Source organism: Mytilus californianus, unplaced genomic scaffold, assembly GCF_021869535.1.
Source record: "Mytilus californianus isolate M0D057914Y unplaced genomic scaffold, xbMytCali1.0.p SCAF_1, whole genome shotgun sequence".
Lineage (NCBI taxonomy): Eukaryota > Metazoa > Mollusca > Bivalvia > Mytilida > Mytilidae > Mytilus > Mytilus californianus.
This window is the reverse complement of record NW_026262581.1, coordinates 45,275,282-45,296,289: the sequence shown is the minus strand read 5'-3', so window position 1 is coordinate 45,296,289 and position 21,008 is coordinate 45,275,282. Positions and strand designations below refer to the sequence as shown.

Genomic DNA, 21,008 nt, shown 5'->3' with positions numbered 1-21,008 from the left:
TCAACCAAAGTTTTTTTTCAAATTTTATTATGTTAATACTAATGACAGAATGGAGGTCAAGTTCAATATTGACGATTTTAACTTTTCAGTACCGTTCCATCTTCGCTACCAGCAAATATGGTACTGTTCAGGAGTTATGGTTATTTATGGGGGACTGATAAATCTGAGCCAAAAAGGGAAAGATATTTCCTTACATGATATATACAAAGATTGGGAGAGAAACTAACTATCAAATTGTGTAAATACATTCTTGGTGTAACAAAACATTGTACAAATATTGGTGTTTTATCTTAACTAGGACGATTCCCTCTTTACATTGATATTGTTACTCACATGTGTATGTATTGGCACGCGGCCTTGTAAACTCACCTACAAAGCTATTGTCACAGCAGAGAAAGTTACAACCAATTCCTGGTATTATACAATTAAGTGAGAAATTAAATTTTGGTCTCGCTATTTCGCCAAAAATAAAGTGAAAATATTTAAGAGGTTACTAAAAAAATGCCTCAAATTAGATTTTATTAAGCATTGGAAAAGCATAAAAGATTCTATGTCTCACGATGAGCACAGCAAATTAAAAACCTATTTTAATTTCAGACTAAATAAAAGTTAAGAGATTAAAAATTTTGTTAATATCAAAAACCAACAAAAAAGACTCACATTGTGTATATTTAGACTAAGTAACCATGCATAGTCTCAGAATTGAGAGAGGTCGTTATATATATGAAAGAATATTTGATAGTCAAGGAAAAAATGATTGTATTAACTCGTCAGGATAGAATAGAAGTCATTTTAATTTTGGGAAATTATGGATTTTATAATAGCGCTCTTGATAATTTTTAAATGTGTGATAAATCAGATAATGTAGTGGTATAATTACAATTGTATTTTAAATTACACATTATACATAGGTCTGAGTTCAGAAACAGCAGAAAGTAACAAAACTTAATATAACCAATTAAGTCACTGAGGCCAGGCTAGGCAAATCGCATGAAAGTTGAAGAAAATAAGATAAATACAAATTTTACAATTTTCGCTGGTCATTTTTCTTTTCTTACACAGAATTTGTGTCGGATTCCTCGGTAATCTTTTGGTTTGATTGGGCACGTACTTATGTTTCTTAAAGATTTGGCTTTTTTTATAGAAAAACAGAAGTTTGATGAACTATACTATTGTGCTTGTGTAGTTATGAACTTTAAATAAATAGATTGTGCTTGTGTAGTTATGAACTTTAAATAAATAGATACAATAGAAACATTTCTGACATGAATATATCAATCTGGAGGTTTAAGCTGCAGACTCCTCATTTAACTTCGTTTCATAAACGGAAATCTGTAATTTTTATAAACACAAGAACTTTCCAAGATGGTCACTTTCGAAGAAAACTTCACGTCTTATATTTAACATCTGAAGGTAACTCAACAACTATCCTCATCTAGTTACACATAAAACTACTCAAATAAAATCAGGATCCATTCTGGAAATGTGACACTTTATAATTTTGATGCTTGTTGTCTAGAAATTGGCGTATATCGACACACCCTTTCCCTGCTCTACGTAACGTTAATGATCTTACAGTCACTATGACACTAATCATCAATGTTGACGGAAAACTGGATATAAAAGAAGACGATCCCTTTGAAGATTTAGAATTCCGAGCCTCAGTAGGCAGTCAAATCAGTAAAATAGCTCGGAACTCATTGCTTATCCGACTGCACAAAGTTAGCCGAGTTTTCTCCACTTTAAGTTTAAGAATTTGGATGCCTCTTATAGTTTAAATTATTTAAGGAATGACTGTAATATTTTTTCTGTCTATGAAGAAATAACATCAAAAATGTGGTGCACACTGAATAATCCGCGTATCTATTTCGAATAGACAGAAAAAATATTACAGTCATTTCTTATAATTTAATTCTTATTTCCATTTTAAACCGCAGTAAATCATGAAAAAACGTTGATGACATCAAGGTCACATGACAAAATTATGTCTATGAGCTGATAAACAAAACAATGTCAGCCAATCGGAAGACGCGTTACATCCAAAATTAAATTATTTGGGCATGTAGTTGAGGTGACCGAACCAGTTTTTATACGACCGCAAAAAAATTTTTGTGGTCGTATATTGGTATGACGTTGTCGTCGGCGTCGTCGTCCGAAGACACATTAGTTTTCGCACTCTAACTTTAGTTTAAGTGAATGGATCTCAATGAAATTTTACCATAAGGTTCAATACCACAAATGGAAGGTGGGGATTGATTTTGGGGTTATGGTACTAACAGTTAAGGAATAAGGGGCCAAAAATAAGCATTTTTGAAACTTCCAGACATAACTTGTGTGTAAGTGTATCTCTGACATTGTACCACAAGGTTCCATATCACAAAGGGAATGCTGGGATTGATTTTGGGGGTATTTGCCTCCAAATGGTAGGAATTAGGGGCCAAAAAGGGGCAAAAAACAAGCATTTTTCTAGTTGCATGACAATAACTTGTGTGTAAGCGTATGGATCTCTCTGACATTGTATCACAAGGTTCCATATCACAAAGGGAATACTGGGATTGATTTTGGGGGTAATTTCCTCCAAATTTTAGTAATTAGGGGCCGAAAAGGGGGAAAAAACAAGCATTTTTCTAGTTTCATGACAATAACTTGTTTGTAAGTGTATGGATCTTTATGAAATTGTACTACAAAGTTCCATATCACAAAGGGAAAGCTGGTTTTGAGTTTGGGGGTAATTGCCCAAAAAGTTTAGGAATAAGGGGCCAAAAAGGGGCAAAAAATAAGCATTTTTCTAGTTTCCAGACAATAACTTGTGTTCAAGTGTATGGATCTCTCTGAAATTGTACTGCAAGGTACCATATCACAAAGGGAAGGCTGGGATTGATTTTGAGGGTAATTCCCTCAAAATTTTAGTAATTAGGGGCCATAAAAGGGCAAAAATACAAGCATTTTTCTAGTTTCAGGACAATAACTTGTGTGTAAGTGTATGGATCTTTATGAAATTGTACTGCAAGGTACCATACCACAAAGGAAAAGCTGGGATTGAGTTTGGGGGTGATGAATCATAAGGGGGTTCAAAAAATTTGGGGGGGGGGGATTTTTTTTTCCTTTTTTTTTCTTTAAAATTTTCCATTTTAAATTGGTTATTTCTGATTTATATATAAAAGCAAATAATAATGACAGACTACACGAATGAATTTTATTTTTACAGGACATTGGGTCTGGTAAACAACCTAGTTTTACCAGACCGAATGAAATTTTACCTGACCAATTTTTTTTACATCTAATTGTATATTATCCGACAAAATACAACAATCTTATGACTTATTGTGCCCTACTCCTCTCCAAAATGCACAAAAACAAAATCATGTGACAAAGAGTGTATACATGTATTTTGATGAAAGTTGTGCACAATTGCTTGAATGCATTTTAGTGATAAAGAAAAGTAATGTCACATTTTATTGGATTTTGACATGAAAATTATTTGTGAACTAAAAATTTTGAGTTTCTGTATAAAATATTTCCTGTATCTTCTTTCATTTTCATATATCTTTTGGTTTTCAATTCTAGTGTTTATATTTCATAGCTGTATTTTGTGAACCTGCTTGGATTTTTTTTATGTTTCTATTGTATTTGATCGGCAAACCCGGAAATTGTCCTTATCCGTTCCCGGAATCTGATCCGGTATTGTTTATATTTCCGGTTGATGGCAGCCATTGTTGTTTTTGTCAGTCAGGATATATGTTTTTACTCGGATTTACACATTACTTGTATGCGATTTTCGGCATAAAGCTAGCGGTTGAACAAAATAAACATCGCTGTCATGAATAATAAAGATGAGAATGAATTTTGAGATCGTTTGGGAATTTTGCCCCCAAAATTGGGAAAAATGTAGGGTTTTTAAAAAAATCCACGAAAAATATAACACCGGACATTCGGACCGGAATTCAACAAAATTTTACCAGACCGATCCATTATTCACCGGATTTGTCCGACGGTCCGACGTATTTCGTGTAGTCTGTAATGATATGGTTTGAATAGCATACATGTGAACCTCTCGACGGGAGTACAATAATCCCGTTTTCAGGGGTCTCCTCCTGACCTCCCGTTGAAGAGGAAAAAATCCCGTGTATGAAATTTTTCATGAATGAAAAATTTCTGCCCAACATATCATCTCAGGCATCTGGTGTAACTGACATTACCTGAAGTTATATTTTACCTGTAAATCAATTAACATGCATAATTATATGGCTTCACTTGTCAGCTTGGGTGTCAAACATACTGGTAATCAACGATTTTTACCTCAGGCTAACTGCCGTTGTGTAACAAAAACTGTGTATTTATTGGGTTACTTCCCTTGATTTATCCTGTTTTAAGTTACTTTCCTTTTAATAATGAAAATTTTTAAAAGAATATAAATAAAATATAAATTGAACAAATAATCATAAAAGGATGGTACTTAAATGATTTTAAATGTCTTAGGACAAATAAAAAAATAATATTTTGAAAATTATTTGAGGATTCTATACTTCCTTTCAAGGCTTAAATTGAAATTTATATAATTACTATGACCCTTGTTATACAGTTAGAATGATTTTCTGAGTATGCAAATAAAAATTATAAAGATAAAAAAAAAAAATAAAAATTATTTGCAGATAGTTAAACAAATGTTCTGGTTGCAATGATTGTTTTATAGAATATGAAGTAAAAAATTTAAAGAACATACTGAAAAAAAAACAATGTTAGATTGAACATGTAGTATATAAAGATGGAGAAACTTTATAGGTACAAGGGTACTATAAACATAATAAATTGGATGGAAAGTTGAAGAAAACACACTTTCAAAGACCATTTATACAGCACACGGTTACATTTACAACAAAATTTATGTCGATTAAAAACCTCCTGATCTGAGTTTCACAGTCCATCACATGTATGAATAGGTAAATTAAAAAATTTTAAGTTCTAAGACCACTTTCATTCTGTGTCAGAAACCTATGCTGTGTCAAATATTTAATTACAATCCAAATTCAGTGCTGTATCAAGCTTGAATGTTGTGTCCATACTTGCCCCAACTGTTCAGGGTTCGACCTCTGCGGTCGTATCAAGCTGCGCCCCAGCGGAGCATTTTATTTAAATACGGAAAAGCTTCATACTGTATGCTCAACATGACATGTTGCAGGAGACATAGAAATACAGGACATTGGAACTCTGTTCCTTTATTACTTTAATATTCCTATGTATTTTTGTAACACTGTCACAGAGTCTGAGAGGGAAGCAAGTTAACTCATACCATTGTAAACTCGTACCACGTAAACTCGTACCAAAAAAGTTAACTCGTACCACTGGGAAGTCGAACCAATCAGAACTCGTACCACTACAAACTCGTACCATCAAGAATACGAATGTTTTATGATTTTTTATTTGGTAAACTAAATAAAAAAAATTGAATTACTTGAATTTTATACTAGATTTTACTGAAAACTTATACAAAAATACGAATGTTTTATGATTATTTTTTTTTAAGCTTTATACAAAAAATTAAAATATCTTTGAATTTTATACCAGATTTGAATGAAAACTTAAACAAAAATACGAATGTAATTTCTTAATTACCCTGCTAATAAATATATTAAATTCCTTTGATTGTGTGATTATTGGTTGATTATTAACTAATCAACTTGTTTAATCATATTATCATGGTCATATTCTGCTTAAAAGAGGGACGAAAGATACCAGAGGGACAGTCAAACTCATAGATCGAAAACAAACTGACAACATCATGGCCAAAAATAAAAAGACAAACAGACAAATAATAGTACAGATGACACAACATAGAAAACTAAAGACTAAGCAACACGAACCCCACCAAAAACTGGGGGTGATCTCAGGTGCTCCGGAAGGGTAAGCAGATCCTGCTCCACATGTGGCACCCGTCGAGTTGCTTATGTTATTACAAATCCGGTAAATAGTCTAATTCGGTAAGTCACATTCGTGAAAAGGGAAAGGTATTGTAGTTACGACATAAGGAACATATCCGATATCATCTGTGAAACAGTTATTCCATAACGGTCAACCAACTCGTGATGGCGTCCATAAAATTACGAAGGGATGACTTCAACTTCACCATTTGGAACTCTTGGTTTAATAGCTTCCTTGTGAGCAGCAATCCTCTATCAAGGAAATCATGATAGGAAACACAAGCCCGGGAATATCGTATCAATTGGGAGATATATACTCCGTATGCAGGCGCTGCTGGAATGTTGCTACATAGAAATGGAAAGTTCACAATTGGGAAGCCGAAATCATCTCTTTTGTCGTAAAGTTTTGTTTTCAACCGACCCTCATTGTCAATTTCTAGATGTAAGTCAAGATATGAGGCAGACTTAACTGTATCTGTAGTATCCTTTATCTCTAGTTCGATGGGATAGATTCGTTCAACATAGTCACCAAATTTTGTATTATTTAGTGAGAGAACATCATCTATATAGCGGAACGTAGAGTTAAAGGATATTGCTAACTTCTTATCTCTCTTCCTAAGAATCTCCTGTATGAAGTCAGCCTCATAATAATAAAGAAACAAGTCGGCAAGAAGAGGGGCACAATTGGTTCCCATTGGAATTGCTTAAATGTGCTGAATATTGTATAAAAATAAATTTCATACTTTCTAACTGTTGGTCATAAACAATTTTAAACCTTTAAAACACAATAAATAAATTCTTTCATTAAATAAAATTCCTTTTAGAAACAATAGAAAAATACCCAAATCTATTCAATGTTACTGATTTGGAATGATTAAAAATTAAATCAAACAGTTGTCAGTAAAAGTTTAAAAAAGAGTCTATTCAAGGGATCTGCCACGGTTTTCTTTATCCAATTAGACAAGGAAAATTAGCTACAAATTGGTCATTGTAATTTCAAATTATATACATTTTACAGACTTAAGAGGTATTGAGTGAAATTAAAGTATATATTCATCATTAAACACCATTTGAATGCATTTAAATAAGTTGGTACGAGTTTACAATGGTATGAATTTACCGTGGTACGAGTTAGCAGTGGTTACGAGTTTGCATTGGTACGAGTTTTTTATACGACCGCAAAAAAATTTTTGTGGTCGTATATTGGTATGACGTTGGCGTCGTCGTCGTCGTCCGAAGACGCATTAGTTTTCACACTCTATCTTTAGTTTAAGTGAATGGATCTCTATGAAATTTTACCATAAGGTTCAATACCACAAAAGGAAGGTGGGGATTGATTTTGGGGGTTATGGTACCAACAGTTAAGGAATTAGGGGCCAAAAATAAGCATTTTCTAGTTTCCAGACAATAACTGTGGAATGGTGTATGGATCTCTCTGAAATTATACTACAAGTTTCCATACCACAAAGGGATGGTTAGGATTTACTTTGGGGGGTTATGGCTCAAACCGTTTAAGAATTAGGGGCAAAAAAGGGGGAAAAACAAGGTTGTCCTGGTTAATGGACAAATACTTTAGTACAAAACATAATTTAAAGCAGTGTAAGGGAGATAAATCAAATACATCATTGGAATTATCTCCCTTACACTGCTTTTAAATTATGTATAAAGTAATGGTTAATGAACCATTAAGATAATTTAAAACAGTGTAAGGGAGGTAATCCAAATACAACGTTTTGGTTACTTCCCTTACACTGCTTTTAAATTATGTTTAAAGAAATGCATATTTATAAAGGAAGAACAGTAAAAATATCTGCAAATGTTGCATCTTTTTTTTTCACAAAAAAATCCATATGAACGATTTGACACTATATTTTAAATTCTATTATAAAATAGATTAAGTTAGCACTATGGTAAATTTAAATGGGTAATTATGGTTGCAAACTCCATTGGAAATTTGAATTGAGATTATGACCGAATTGTTATGCCGAATCTAACCGTGTATTTAGATTTTTAATTTTGGGTCCAGTTTTCAAATTGGTCTACATTAAGGTCCAAAGGGTCCAAAATTAAACTTTGTTTGATTTTAACAAAAAATGAATATATGGGGTTCTTTGATATGCTGAATCTAAACATGTATTTAGATTTTTGATTTTTGGCCCAGTTTTCAAGTTGGTCCAAATTGGGGCCCAAATAAAACTTTGTTTGATTTCAACAAAAATTGAATATATTGGGTTCTTTGATATGCTGAATCTAACCATGTACTTAGATTTTTTATTTGTGGACCCCGCTATCAAATTGGTTCATATTGAGGTCAAAAGGGTCCAAAATTAAACTTTGTTTGATTTCATCAAAAATTGAATTATTGGGGTTCTTTGATATGCCAAATCTAACCGTGTATTTAGATTTTTAATTTTGGGTCCTGTTTTTGTCGAGCCTGCGACTTTTGTCGCAGAAAGCTCGACATAGGGATAGCGATCCGGCGGCGGCGGCGGCGTTAGCTAACTTCTTAAAAGCTTTATATTTTAGAAGATGGAAGACCTGGATGCTTCATACTTTGTATATGGATGCCTCATGTTACGCAGTTTCCGTCAGTCACATGTCCAATGTCCTTGACCTCATTTTCATGGTTCAGTGACTACTTGAAAAAAAAGTTTAGATTTTTTGTAATGTTAAATTCTCTCTTATTATAAGTAATAGGATAACTATATTTGGTATGTGCGTACCTTGCAAGGTCCTCATGCCCGTCAGACAGTTTTCACTTGACCTCGACCTCATTTCATGGATCAGTGAACAAGGTTAAGTTTTGGTGGTCAAGTCCATATCTCAGATACTATAAGCAATAGGTCTAGTATATTCGGTGTATGGAAGGACTGTAAGGTGTACATGTCCAACTGGCAGGTGTCATCTGACCTTGACCTCATTTTCATGGTTCAGTGGTTATAGTTAAGTTTTTGTGTTTTGGTCTGTTTTTCTTATACTGTATGCAATAGGTCTTCTATATTTGGTGTATGGAATGATTGTAAGGTGTACATGTCTAGCTGGCAGGTGTCATCTGACCTTGACCTCATTTTCATGGTTCAGTGGTTATAGTTAAGTTTTTGTGTTTTGGTCTGTTTTTCTTATACTGTATGCAATAGGTCTTCTATATTTGGTGTATGGAATGATTGTAAGGTGTACATGTCTAGCTGGCAGGTGTCATCTGACCTTGACCTCATTTTCATGGTTCAGTGGTCAAAGTTAAGTTTTTGAGTTTTTGTCTTTTTTTCTAATACTATATGCAATAGTTCAACTATATTTGGTGTATGGAAAGATTGTAAGGTGTACATGTCTAGCTGGCAGGTGTCATCTGACCTTGACCTCATTTTCATGGTTCAGTGGTCAAAGTTAAGTTTTTGAGTTTTTGTCTTTTTTTCTAATACTATATGCAATAGTTCAACTATATTTGGTGTATGGAAATATTTTATGATCTATATGTCAGTCACGCAGGTTTTATTTGACCTTGACCTCATTTTCAAGGTTCATTGCTCAGTGCTAAGTTTTTGTGTTTTTGTCTGTTTTTCTTAAACTATAAGCAATAGGTCAACTATATTTGTTGTATGGAAGAATTGTTAGCTGTACATGCCTGCCTAGCATGGTTCATCTGACCTTGACCTTATTTTCATGGTTCATTGGTCAATGTTTAGTTTACTTGGTTAATGTTAAGTTTATGTGACAGTTGTAATAAAGCTTTATATTTAGGACTATCAACATAATATCAATGATTAGTAAAGAAGGCGAGACATTTCAGCGTGTGCACTCTTGTTTAAATTGGTCTACATTAAGGTCCAAAGGGTCCAAAATTAAACTTAGTTTGATTTTAACAAAAATTGAATTTTTGGGGTTCTTTGATATGCTGAATCTAAACATGTGTTTAGATTTTTGATTATGGGCCCAGTTTTCAAGTTGGTCCAAGTTGGGGTCCAAAATTAAACTTTGTTTGATTTCAATAAAAATTGAATATATGGGGTTCTTTGATATGCTGAATCTAAACATGTATTTAGATTTTAGATTTTTGGGCCAGTTTTCAAGTTGGTCCAAATTGGGGTCCAAAATTAAACTTTGTTTGATTTCAACAAAAATTGAATATATGGGGTTCTTTGATATGCTGAATCTTACCATGTATTTAGATTTTTTATTTGTGGGCCCGCTATCAAATTGGTTTATATTGAGGTCAAAAGGGTCCAAAATTAAACTTTGTTTGATTTCATCAAAAATTGAATTATTGGGGTTCTTTGATATGCCAAATCTAACCGTGTATTTAGATTTTTAATTTTGGGTCCGGTTTTTTAAATTGGTCTACATTAAGGTCCAAAGGGTCCAAAATTAAACTTAGTTTGATTTTAATAAAAATTGAATTTTTGGGGTTCTTTGATATGCTGAATCTAAACATGTGTTTAGATTTTTGATTATGGGCCCAGTTTTCAAGTTGGTCCAAGTTGGGGTCCAAAATTAAACTTTGTTTGATTTCAATAAAAATTGAATATATGGGGTTCTTTGATATGTTGAATCTAACCATGTATTTTGATTTTGGACATTGGACCATAATAGGTAAATTAAAAAAATTCAAGTTCTTAGACCACATTCTTTCTGTGTCAGAAACCTATGCTGTGTCAAATATTTAATCACAATCCAAATTCAGAGCTGTATCAAGCTTGAATGTTGTGTCCATACTTGCCCCAACTGTTCAGGGTTCGACCTCTGCGGTCGTATCAAGCTGCGCCCAGCGAAGCATTTTATTTTTAGTGGTACGAGTTGACATTGGTACGAGTTTACAATGGTACGAGATAACTATAATTCGTCTGAGAGCATGTGCAGTCATGGATGTCACAATAATTAGACCAATTTCAAGTTGTTTTTTTTATGAATGAGTTACAGCCAATCTATAGATACTACTTTATTGAGCAATCAGATCTTATTGTGAACTGATAGCATAAGAATTGTGACATCGGAAATATATGGGAACATGCAGGAAAGTGAGAGCATACTGTACATGTGAACCTCCCGACGGGAGTACAATAATCCCGTTTTCAGGGGTCTCCTCCCGTCCTCCCGTTGAAGAGAAAAAAATCCTGTGTATGAAATATTTCATGAATGAAAACTTTCAACCGCCATTTTGATCATTTCTTATTAAGATGTTTATTATAGAAGAGGTAAAAACCTGAGAGTCCCAATCATATCCGGTGTAACTGACATTACCTGAAGTTAAATTTTACCTGTAAATCAGGATCATATATATTGACACACTGTTCCCAGTGTAAATCAAAGAACATGCATAATTATATGGCTTCACTTGCCAGCTTGGGTGTCAAACATACTGGTAATCAACGATTTTTACCTCAGGCTAACTGCCGTTGTGTAATAAAAACTTTGTGTATTTAAAAATAATTGAAATAATTTTGGGTTACTTCCCTTGTTTTATCCTGTTTTAAGTTACTTTCCTTTAAATAATGTACATTGTTAAAAGAATATAATTGAAATATAAATTGAACAAATAATCATATAAGGATGGTAATTAAATGATTTTAAATGTCTTAGGACAAATAAAAAATAATAATTTGGAAACAGTTTGAGGGTTCTAAACTTCTTTTCAAGGCTTAAATGAAATCTATATAATAAATATGACATTAGTAAACAGTTTGACCGACCGCGCAAGGGCTGTATAGCCAGTCAAGGTCGTTAAAAACTTCCATATATAAACAGTTTGTAAAATATGTTTTTTAGCATGAAAGAATGTTCTATTTGCAATGATTGTTTTATTGAATAAAGATAAAAAAAGATTTAAAAAAAAGAAATTAAAGAATATTCTAAAAAAAGAAGAAGAATGTTAGATTGAATAAAGATATATTTACAAGTACAAGGGTACTATATACATATTACATTCGGATGGAAAGTTGAAGAAAAAACACTTTAAAAGACAATTTCTACATCACACGGTTACATTTACAACAAAATTTATGTCGATAAAAAACCTCCTGATCTGAGTCCTAATCTCCTGACCAAAATTTCCCAATCTCCTGATCTGAGTTTCACAGTCCATCACATGTATGTGAAAGTCATCTATTCTACCTGAAATCAGGGTAAAAAAACTTGATGTTTCAGCTCGCTAGCCCAGGACTTATTGGTACAGAGATGCAACTAATCGTCGGACATGTCGGCCCGAGGGGGCAGAAAATGAGCAGGTCCGGCAAATTGGGCTTTTGTGCAAGACCTAATGACCGGCAGACAGTTCTCTAGGATTTTAGTAAATTTAGCATTTTTGGTGCTAACCTATTAGTGGGGAATTGAAATTTGCCTTGTTGAAAATTTATTAATTAAAGTTAGTTAGTATGTTTGCTTTATATGATTCAAACATCAATGCTTTGTAGGTCAACTTTCGCAGTAAACAATGGGGATACATGAGATTGGGGAGAGAAACGGCAGTTTTCATTCTTTCTGTAATTGTAACTGTATTGCGAATCTTCTTCCAATAATGGAGCACCTCAATTGATGAGTAATCCACCAAATTAAAAGTTAATGTATCTGAACAATTAAAATGTGACATTTATTATATGAAAAGTAGTCTTCCATTAAAACAAAATTTTGTGTTCCAACATAATGGTAAAAAAAATATAAAATTTTCAAATGTTGCTTTTTGAAATTTAAACATATTTATTCATGCAATTTACAAATATATCAAAATAAACAAGGATAACAAAAAGTAAGATCTGGAAACAAGCTGCACACAGCTTATATCAATCTGATTGATTTTTTGTAAGTACATGTATCCCTGTGATGAGAGTTGTAACTGGGAACTTTAAAGAGGGAAATTTAAAACTGAATTGACTTTTCAGTCCTCACTTTCCTGAGAAAGTTGTAATCAATTAAAAATCTTAGAGAACTGTCAAAAAAAATGGAGAATGGCCCTAGCCTGCAGTTCAGTGGTACACAATAAAAAAAATTAAAAATGTATTGTAGTAATTATTAAATAAAAAGAAAATTGAATTTAAGATATTTTCTAAAAACAATCCACTAAAGCAGCTGTCACTGTAAAGACATCCTATCTTCGTTCTCTTATTGTATAAAAAGCTGATATAAAAAAATGTAGGTCTAGCAAAAAATTGATGGGTCTGACAAAACTTGCTACCCTGTAGGCCCCAATGTCTGACAGAAAAAAAAACTGTTTGCATCTCTGTTGGTAGCAGGATTTACTAGTCCTGTTGATAGAAATGCTAGCCCAGCAAATCAGACCTGATAGCCCTGACTTCCAACAAATATATGAGTCAGCTGGACATTTTCTTCTGATTCAAATTTCAATCCTGTAAGACTTAGTCACAAAGGCAATCATTGTTAAAATGTTGGCATCATCACAATGCCTGAATAATTGACATTGAAAGTAAATAAAACTATACTAAACTTTAGAAGTCTTTTGATATAAATTTGATGTTCTGACGTAAACTGTTAAATCGACTGTGTATCATACAAAATGTTAAAAATTAGTGTACTTAAATCTGATTTGACTCTTTATTAATGCAATATCACGCTGTCAGAACTGTACTTTCTTTTGTTCCTATTTCTGGGTGTTAACTTGTCAATGGTAAAACACTGACCAAAGATGGACACAAAAAAATCCGTGTACGCTGTCAAAGCATGATTCAGTTTATATAGTTCTTTCTACGTTATTTCTTCTTTAAAAAATATGAAATGAACGTTTAGATACCGGTTTCCATGACAATGTTGGCATTTTTGAATAATTCGGATGCAAAATTAAATCTCACACCTGCGCGCATGCTCACACGTTTATTAGTTTCAACAACATGGTTCTGTCGAATCACGTCAATGCATCATACCCCCAGTACCGTTAATAATTGAAAGTCTCAGCAAGTACAGACAAATCGCAAATGAAAGTACAGCGATCAATACATGATACTGGTCAACCCAGAGTCATTTGTTCTATTTTTATACGACCGCAAAAAAATTTTTGAAGTCGTATATTGGTATGACGTTGGCGTCGTCGTCGTCCGGCGTCGTCCGAAGACGCATTAGTTTTCGCACTCTAACTTTAGTTTAAGTGAATGGATCTCTATGAAATTTTACCATAAGGTTCAATACCACAAAAGGAAGGTGGGGATTGATTTTGGAGGTTATGGTACCAACAGTTAAGGAATTAGGGGCCAAAAATAAGCATTTTCTAGATTCCAGACAATAACTGTGGAACGGTGTATGTATCTCTCTGAAATTATACTACAAGTTTCCATACCACAAAGGGATGGTTAGGATTTGCTTTGGGGGGTTATTGCTCAAACCGTTTAAGAATTAGGGGCAAAAAAGGGGGAAAAACAAGGTTGTCCTCATTAATGGACAAATACTTTAGTACAAAACATAACTTAAAGCAGTGTAAGGGAGATAAATCAAATACATCATTGAAATTATCTCCCTTACACTGCTTTTAAATTATGTATAAAGTAATGGTTAATGAACAATTAAGATAATTTAAAACAGTGTAAGGGAGGTAATCCAAATACAACGTTTTGGTTACTTCCCTTACACTGCTTTTAAATTATGTTTAAAGAAATGCATATTTATAAAGGAAGACCAGTATGGCGCATTAGATTTGTAAAATCTTTGACCCCATTTATTTATTTGTTATGCCGAATCTTACCGTGTATTTAGATTTTTAATTTTGGGTCCAGTTTTCAAATTGGTCTACATTAAGGTCCAAAGGGTCCAAAATTAAACTTTGTTTGATTTTAACAAAAATTGAATATATGGGGTTCTTTGATATGCTGAATCTAAACATGTATTTAGATTTTTGATTTTTGGCCCAGTTTTCAAGTTGGTCCGAATTGGGGCCCAAATAAAACTTTGTTTGATTTCAACAAAAATTGAATATATGGGGTTCTTTGATATGCTGTATCTAAACATGTATTTAGATTTTAGATTTTTGGCCAAGTTTTCAAGTTGGTCCAAATTGGGGTCCAAAATTAAACTTTGTTTGATTTCAACAAAAATTGAATATATGGGGTTCTTTGATATGCTGAATCTTACCATGTATTTAGATTTTTTATTTGTGGACCCTCTATCAAATTGGTTCATATTGAGGTCAAAAGGGTCCAAAATTAAACTTTGTTTGATTCCATCAAAAATTGAATTATTGGGGTTCTTTGATATGTCAAATCTAACCGTGTTTTTAGATTTTTAGTTTTGGGTCCTGTTTTTTTTAATTGGTCTACATTAAGGTCCAAAGGGTCCAAAATTAAACTTAGTTTGATTTTAACAAAAATTGAATTCTTGGGGTACTTTGATATGCTGAATCTAAACATGTGTTTAGATTTTTGATTATGGGACCAGTTTCCAAGTTTGTTCAAGTTGGGGTCCAAAATTAAACTTTGTTTGATTTCAACAAAAATTGAATATATGGGGTTCTTTGATATGCTGAATCTAACCATGTATTTTGATTTTGGACATTGGACCATAATAGGTAAATTAAAAAAATTGAAGTTCTTAGACCACATTCTTTCTGTGTCAGAAACCTATGCTGTGTCAAATATTTAATCACAATCCTAATTCAGAGCTGTATCAAGCTTGAATGTTGTGTCCATACTTGCCCCAACTGTTCAGGGTTCGACCTCTGCGGTCGTATCAAGCTGCGCCCAGCAAAGCATTTTATTAAAACATGCACAAAATCAGTTCAAATTCTTGGAATCCCGGATGACGTAATTGAATTTGATTGGCTAGGATAGAATAGTGATGAAGGATTTTCCACTCTGTATTTTGGAAACGCCAAGAATTTTTTGTTACTAGTCCGTCAGGCATATTGGGTTACAAGTTTTGATTGCCCGAGGTGTAAATGCTCTAGTCCCAGGCGTTGGGCTAGTAGATTTCTTATCCCCTGGAAATATATGGGAACATGCATGAAAGGGAAAGTCATCTTTTTATACGACCGCAAAAAAATTTTGTGGTCGTATATTGGTATGACGTTGGCGTCGTCGTCGTCGTCGTCGTCCAAAGACACATTGGTTTTCGCACTCTAACTTTAGTTTAAGTGAATGGATCTTTTTGAAATTTGACCATAAGGTTAAATACCACAAAAGGAAGGTTGGGATTGATTTTGGGGGTTATGGTACCAACAGTTAAGGAATTAGGGGCCAAAAAGGGGCCAAAAATAAGCATTTTCTAGTTTCCAGACAATAACTGTGGAACGGTGTATGGATCTCTCTGAAATTATACTACAAGTTTCCATACCACAAAGGGATGGTTAGGATTTGCTTTGGGGGGTTATGGCTCAAAATGTTTAGGAATTAGGGGCAAAAAAGGGGGAAAAACAAGGTTGTCCTGGTTAATGGACAAATACTTTAGTACAAAACATAATTTGAAGCAGTGTAAGGGAGATAAATCAAATACATCATTGAAATTATCTCCCTTACACTGCTTTTAAATTATGTATAAAGTAATGGTTAATGAACAATAAAGATAATTTAAAACAGTGTAAGGGAGGTAATCCAAATACAACGCTTTGGTTACTTCCCTTACACTGCTTTAAAATTATGTTTAAAGAAATGCATATTTATAAAGGAAGACCAGAAAAAATATCTGCAAATGTTGCATTTTTGTTTTTTACAAAAAAATCCATATGAAGGTCCAAAGGGTCCAAAATTAAACTTTGTTTGATTTTAGCAAAAATTGAATATATGGGGTTCTTTGATATGCTGAATCTAACCATGTATTTAGATTTTTTATTTGTGGACCCCGTTATCAAATTGGTTCATATTGAGGTCAAAAGGGTCCAAAATTAAACTTTGTTTGATTTCATCTGAAATTGAATTATTGGGGTTCTTTGATATTCCAAATCTAACCGTGTATTTAGATTTTTAATTTTGGGTCCTGTTTTTATACGCCCATTTACGGGACGTATTATGGTATACCGTTGTCCGTCCGTCCATCTGTCCGTCCGTCTGTCCGTCCGTCTGTCCGTCGTCAACATGTCGGACATTAACTCAAAAAAGCTTTAACCAATTTGCATGAATTGTTTATATCTATTGACGTGAGCTCCCTTTCGTTCTTTATAAATTTTAGATTTTACGTTTCTGAGTTATGGGGTTTTATTCATTAAAAAAAGGGGGATTTTCCAGTTTTCGGACAATAAGTCAAGAATGCTTTCACCAACTTGCAAGAAATTGTGGTGAATTGTTTATATCTATTGACATGAGCTCCCTTTCGATTTTTATAAATTTTAGATTTTACGTTTCGGAGTTACAGGGTTTTATTCATAAAAAAGGGGGGATTTTCCAGTTTTCGGACAAAAACTCAAAAATGCTTTCAGCAATTCTTATGAAACTTTGGTGAATTGTTTGTATGTATTGATGTAAGCTCCCTTTAGAATTTTATAAATTTTACATTTTACATTTCTGAGTAATGGGGGTTTTATTCATTAAAAAAAGGGGTGATTTTCCAGTTTTCGGACAATAACTCAAAAATTCTGTCACCAATTCTCATGAAACTTTGGTGAACTGTTTATATCTATTGATGTAAGCTCCCTTTTTATTTTCATAAATTTCTAATATGACATTGAGAATTAATTGAACTTTATTTGTTTATAGTCTGACAACAGATTTACTAAGTATTGCACAACAGCAAGAAATCTATAATTGAATATAAATTCAATTCATATAACCAATTTCAAGTTCTTTGACTACATTTATTCAGAAACCTATAATATGTCAAATATTTAATTACAATCCAAATTCAGACCTGTATCAAGCTTGAATATTGTGTCCATTTTTGCCCCAACTGTTCAGGGTTGGACCTCTGCGGGCGTATCTAGCTGCGCTCAGCGAAGCAGTTTATTTAAATTGGTCTACATTAAGTTCCAAAGGGTCCAAAATTAAACTTAGTTTGATTTTAGCAAAAATTGAATTCTTAGGGTTCTTTGATATGCTGAATCTAAACATGTGTTTAGATTTTTGATTATGGGCCCAGTTTTCAAGTTGGTCCAAGATAGGGTCCAGTATTTAAACTTTGTTTGATTTCAACAAAAATTGAATATATGGGGTTCTTTGATATGCTGAATCTAAACATGTATTTAGATGTTTGATTATGGGCCCAGTTTTCAAGTTGGTCCAAATTGGGGTCCAAAATTAAACTTTGTTTGATTTCAACAAGAGGTTCATTGATATGCTGAATCTAACCATGTATTTAGATTTTTTATTTGTAGGCCCCGCTATCAAATTGGTTCATATTGAGGTCAAAAGGGTCCAAAATTAAACTTTGTTTGATTTCATCAGATATTGAATTATTGGGGTTCTTTACTATGCCAAATCTAACCGTATTTTTAGATTTTTAATTTGGGTCCCGTTTTTTTTAAATTGGTCTTCATTGAGGTCCAAAGGGTCCAAAATTAAACTTAGTTTGATTTTAACAAAAATTGAATTCTTAGAGTTCTTTGATATGCTGAATCTAAACATGTGTTTAGATTTTTGATTATGGGCCCAGTTTTCAAGTTGGTCCAAGTTGGGGTCCAAAATTAAACTTTTTTTGATTTCAACAAAAATTGAATATATGGGGTTCTTTGATATGCTGAATCTAACCATGAATTTAGATTTTTTATTTGTGGGCCCCGCTATCAAATTGGTTCATATTGAGGTCAAAAGGGTCCAAAATTAAACTTTGTTTGATTTCATCAAAAATTGAATTCTTGGGGTTCTTTGATATTCCAAATCTAGCCGTGTATTTAGATTTTTAATTTTAAGTCCGATTTTTAAATTGGTCTACATTAAGGTCCAAAGGGTCCAAAATTAATCTTAGTTTGATTTTAGCAAAAATTGAATTCTTAGGGTTCTTTGATATGCTGAATCTAAACATGTGTTTAGATTTTTGATTATGGGCCCAGTTTTCAAGTTGGTCCAAGTTGGGGTCCAAAATTAAACTTTGTTTGATTTTAACGAAAATTGAATATATGGGGTTCTTTGATATGCTGAATCTAACCATGTATTTTGATTTTGGACATTGGACCATAATAGGTAAATTAAAAAAAAATTCAAGTTCTTAGACCACATTCTTTCTGTGTCAGAAACCTATGCTGTGTCAAATATTTAATAACAATCCAAATTCAGAGCTGTATCAAGCTTGAATGTTGTGTCCATACTTGCCCCAACTGTTCAGGGTTCGACCTCTGCGGTTGTATCAAGCTGCACCCCAGCGAAGCATTTTATTCTACCTGAAATAAATAAACCATGGGTTAAGCCGCAAGAGAAACCAAAGCTAGGCCAGTTGATTTTCTTTATTTACACCATTTTATGATTTATAGACAAGTAAAATCCATTGAGGGCAAATTTAATTAAGAAGGTGCTTTACCATGTGGCATGTCAAACATAACAAGTTACATTATTTCTGCCTTTCAAATATACCCCATGCTTTGAAGTATAGAGTTCAAACCCATCTATCAATTATTTTTTTTCTGAATGCTACTTTATGTCAGACTGCAACAATATTTTAGTTACATAATGATATTTAATGAGAGGAAGACCTCCTTTTGATTTTTGAGGTCAATATTTCAAAGTTCAAGGTTACAGTGACTAAAATTTTTTTTTAGATGCTAAACCCTTAATGTGCAATAAACTAGTATACTTGTTATTTCTTAGCGTGCATCTGGTATCATGGGTATGGAACACAAGTATTCTTATTTGTGTAACACTGTCATTATGACAACAAACTATAAGCAATCAAGGCCATTTCCTGTCTTCTCAAAAGGTTGAAATTTGTACCTGACATTTCAGTTTTAGGAATTTGCTACAGACATGCATACAAAATAAATGTATGAGTTAAGCTAACACAAAAGCACATGACAAAGGAACACACGTGCACCAATATTATGATCAGTCAACCAGATTTGGAAGGTTTTGCAATAAAAGCAAGATTTTATTGGCAAAAAATGAAAAAAATTCTACATTTTGTACATTTAGTTTTAAAAAAATCAACAATATTATAAATGTTTTCCCCCATACTTATGATACTATGTTGACACTATTAATTATGCATTCGGAACAAAAGCAACACATTTTAAGACCTATGTAAAGTTACTTTATCAGTCATAAGCATGATAAGGGTGCCATTCTAGTTCTAATTAATCATAAAATTTTATAATAGGTATTGATTTTGTAATACAAATATATTTTGATTGTTTTAAGCATCAAAAGTAATATAACCTTGAATATGTAGTACTGTAAATTCAGAAATTATTGCGAGGTTTTTATTAATGCGATTAATGCGATTGAGGGAGTATCGCAATAATAAGAACTCGCATTCTGATATCTGATATAAATAACTGTATGTAGATCTTCCTGCAATCGCAATAATTAATTTCGCATTTTTGTCCTTTCCACAAAAATCGCAATAATAAATGAACGCAATAATTTCTGAATTTACAGTATTCCATCATTAAGCCAATATTTTCATTTAGTAAGTTATCAGTTAATTATCAGCTCAAACAGATTTTTTTCCATGCTGAGACAACTGATTACTTTTGCATATGGTTGGATTAGTTAGTTATTTGATTATTTAGAAATGGATATACAACAGTTTCATTATATTTTCATTTCTTACTGAGAACAGATCATCATTATAATCACTATTCTAATTGTAATACGCAACTTGTTAAAACGACTTTTATAGAAACTGTATGTGTTTTTACAAATCAGGTCATTTAATCGATGCAGTATTAAAAATCTGTACTGACAGGGAATTTAAAAAATTAGAATTATTTTATTTGAATTATATTATTTTTGATTGAAGGAATAACATTTTTCTGAGGAAGTTTTTATTGCATGGTATATCTTGATGACACACAGTGATCTATTTACATGTATATACTGTGTCTTAACAGTTTAATTATGAGTATAATTACAGATGTCCGGTTAAGTTTACGACAGGTTCATAGGTGATGCTAGAATAATTAAAGTTAAAAAGGCCAAAAAAAAGTAAGAAGTTGAAGAGCATTGAGGACCAAATACCCTGAGAGGTCTTACCAAACACAGCAAATTACCCTAGGAAAAAAAACCCATGATGATAAGAACAGCA

The 21,008-nt window shown here is 32.8% G+C and overlaps 1 protein-coding gene and 2 long non-coding RNA genes across 3 annotated transcripts in view; 2 read left to right on the top strand and 1 right to left on the bottom strand.

Moving 5' to 3' along the window:
* The first annotated feature begins 1,334 nt into the window (after positions 1–1,334).
* The window catches only part of LOC127702139 (uncharacterized), a 29,220-nt gene continuing 9,546 nt past the window's right edge, over positions 1,335–21,008 (top strand). The window contains exon 1 of the mRNA XM_052206243.1: positions 1,335–1,413. The gene's annotated coding sequence lies outside the window, so the exon portion shown is untranslated. The remainder of the gene's footprint in view (positions 1,414–21,008) is intronic.
* On the bottom strand, positions 8,061–9,514 carry LOC127703741 (uncharacterized). The gene is made up of 2 exons (XR_007983020.1): positions 9,276–9,514; positions 8,061–9,128 (listed from the first exon to the last, which is right to left on the bottom strand). It is a non-coding gene; the product is annotated as an uncharacterized LOC127703741 (long non-coding RNA).
* Positions 13,851–21,008, top strand: part of LOC127703927 (uncharacterized) — a 64,596-nt gene continuing 57,438 nt past the window's right edge. The window contains exon 1 of the long non-coding RNA XR_007983132.1: positions 13,851–14,057. This is a non-coding gene — a long non-coding RNA (uncharacterized LOC127703927). The remainder of the gene's footprint in view (positions 14,058–21,008) is intronic.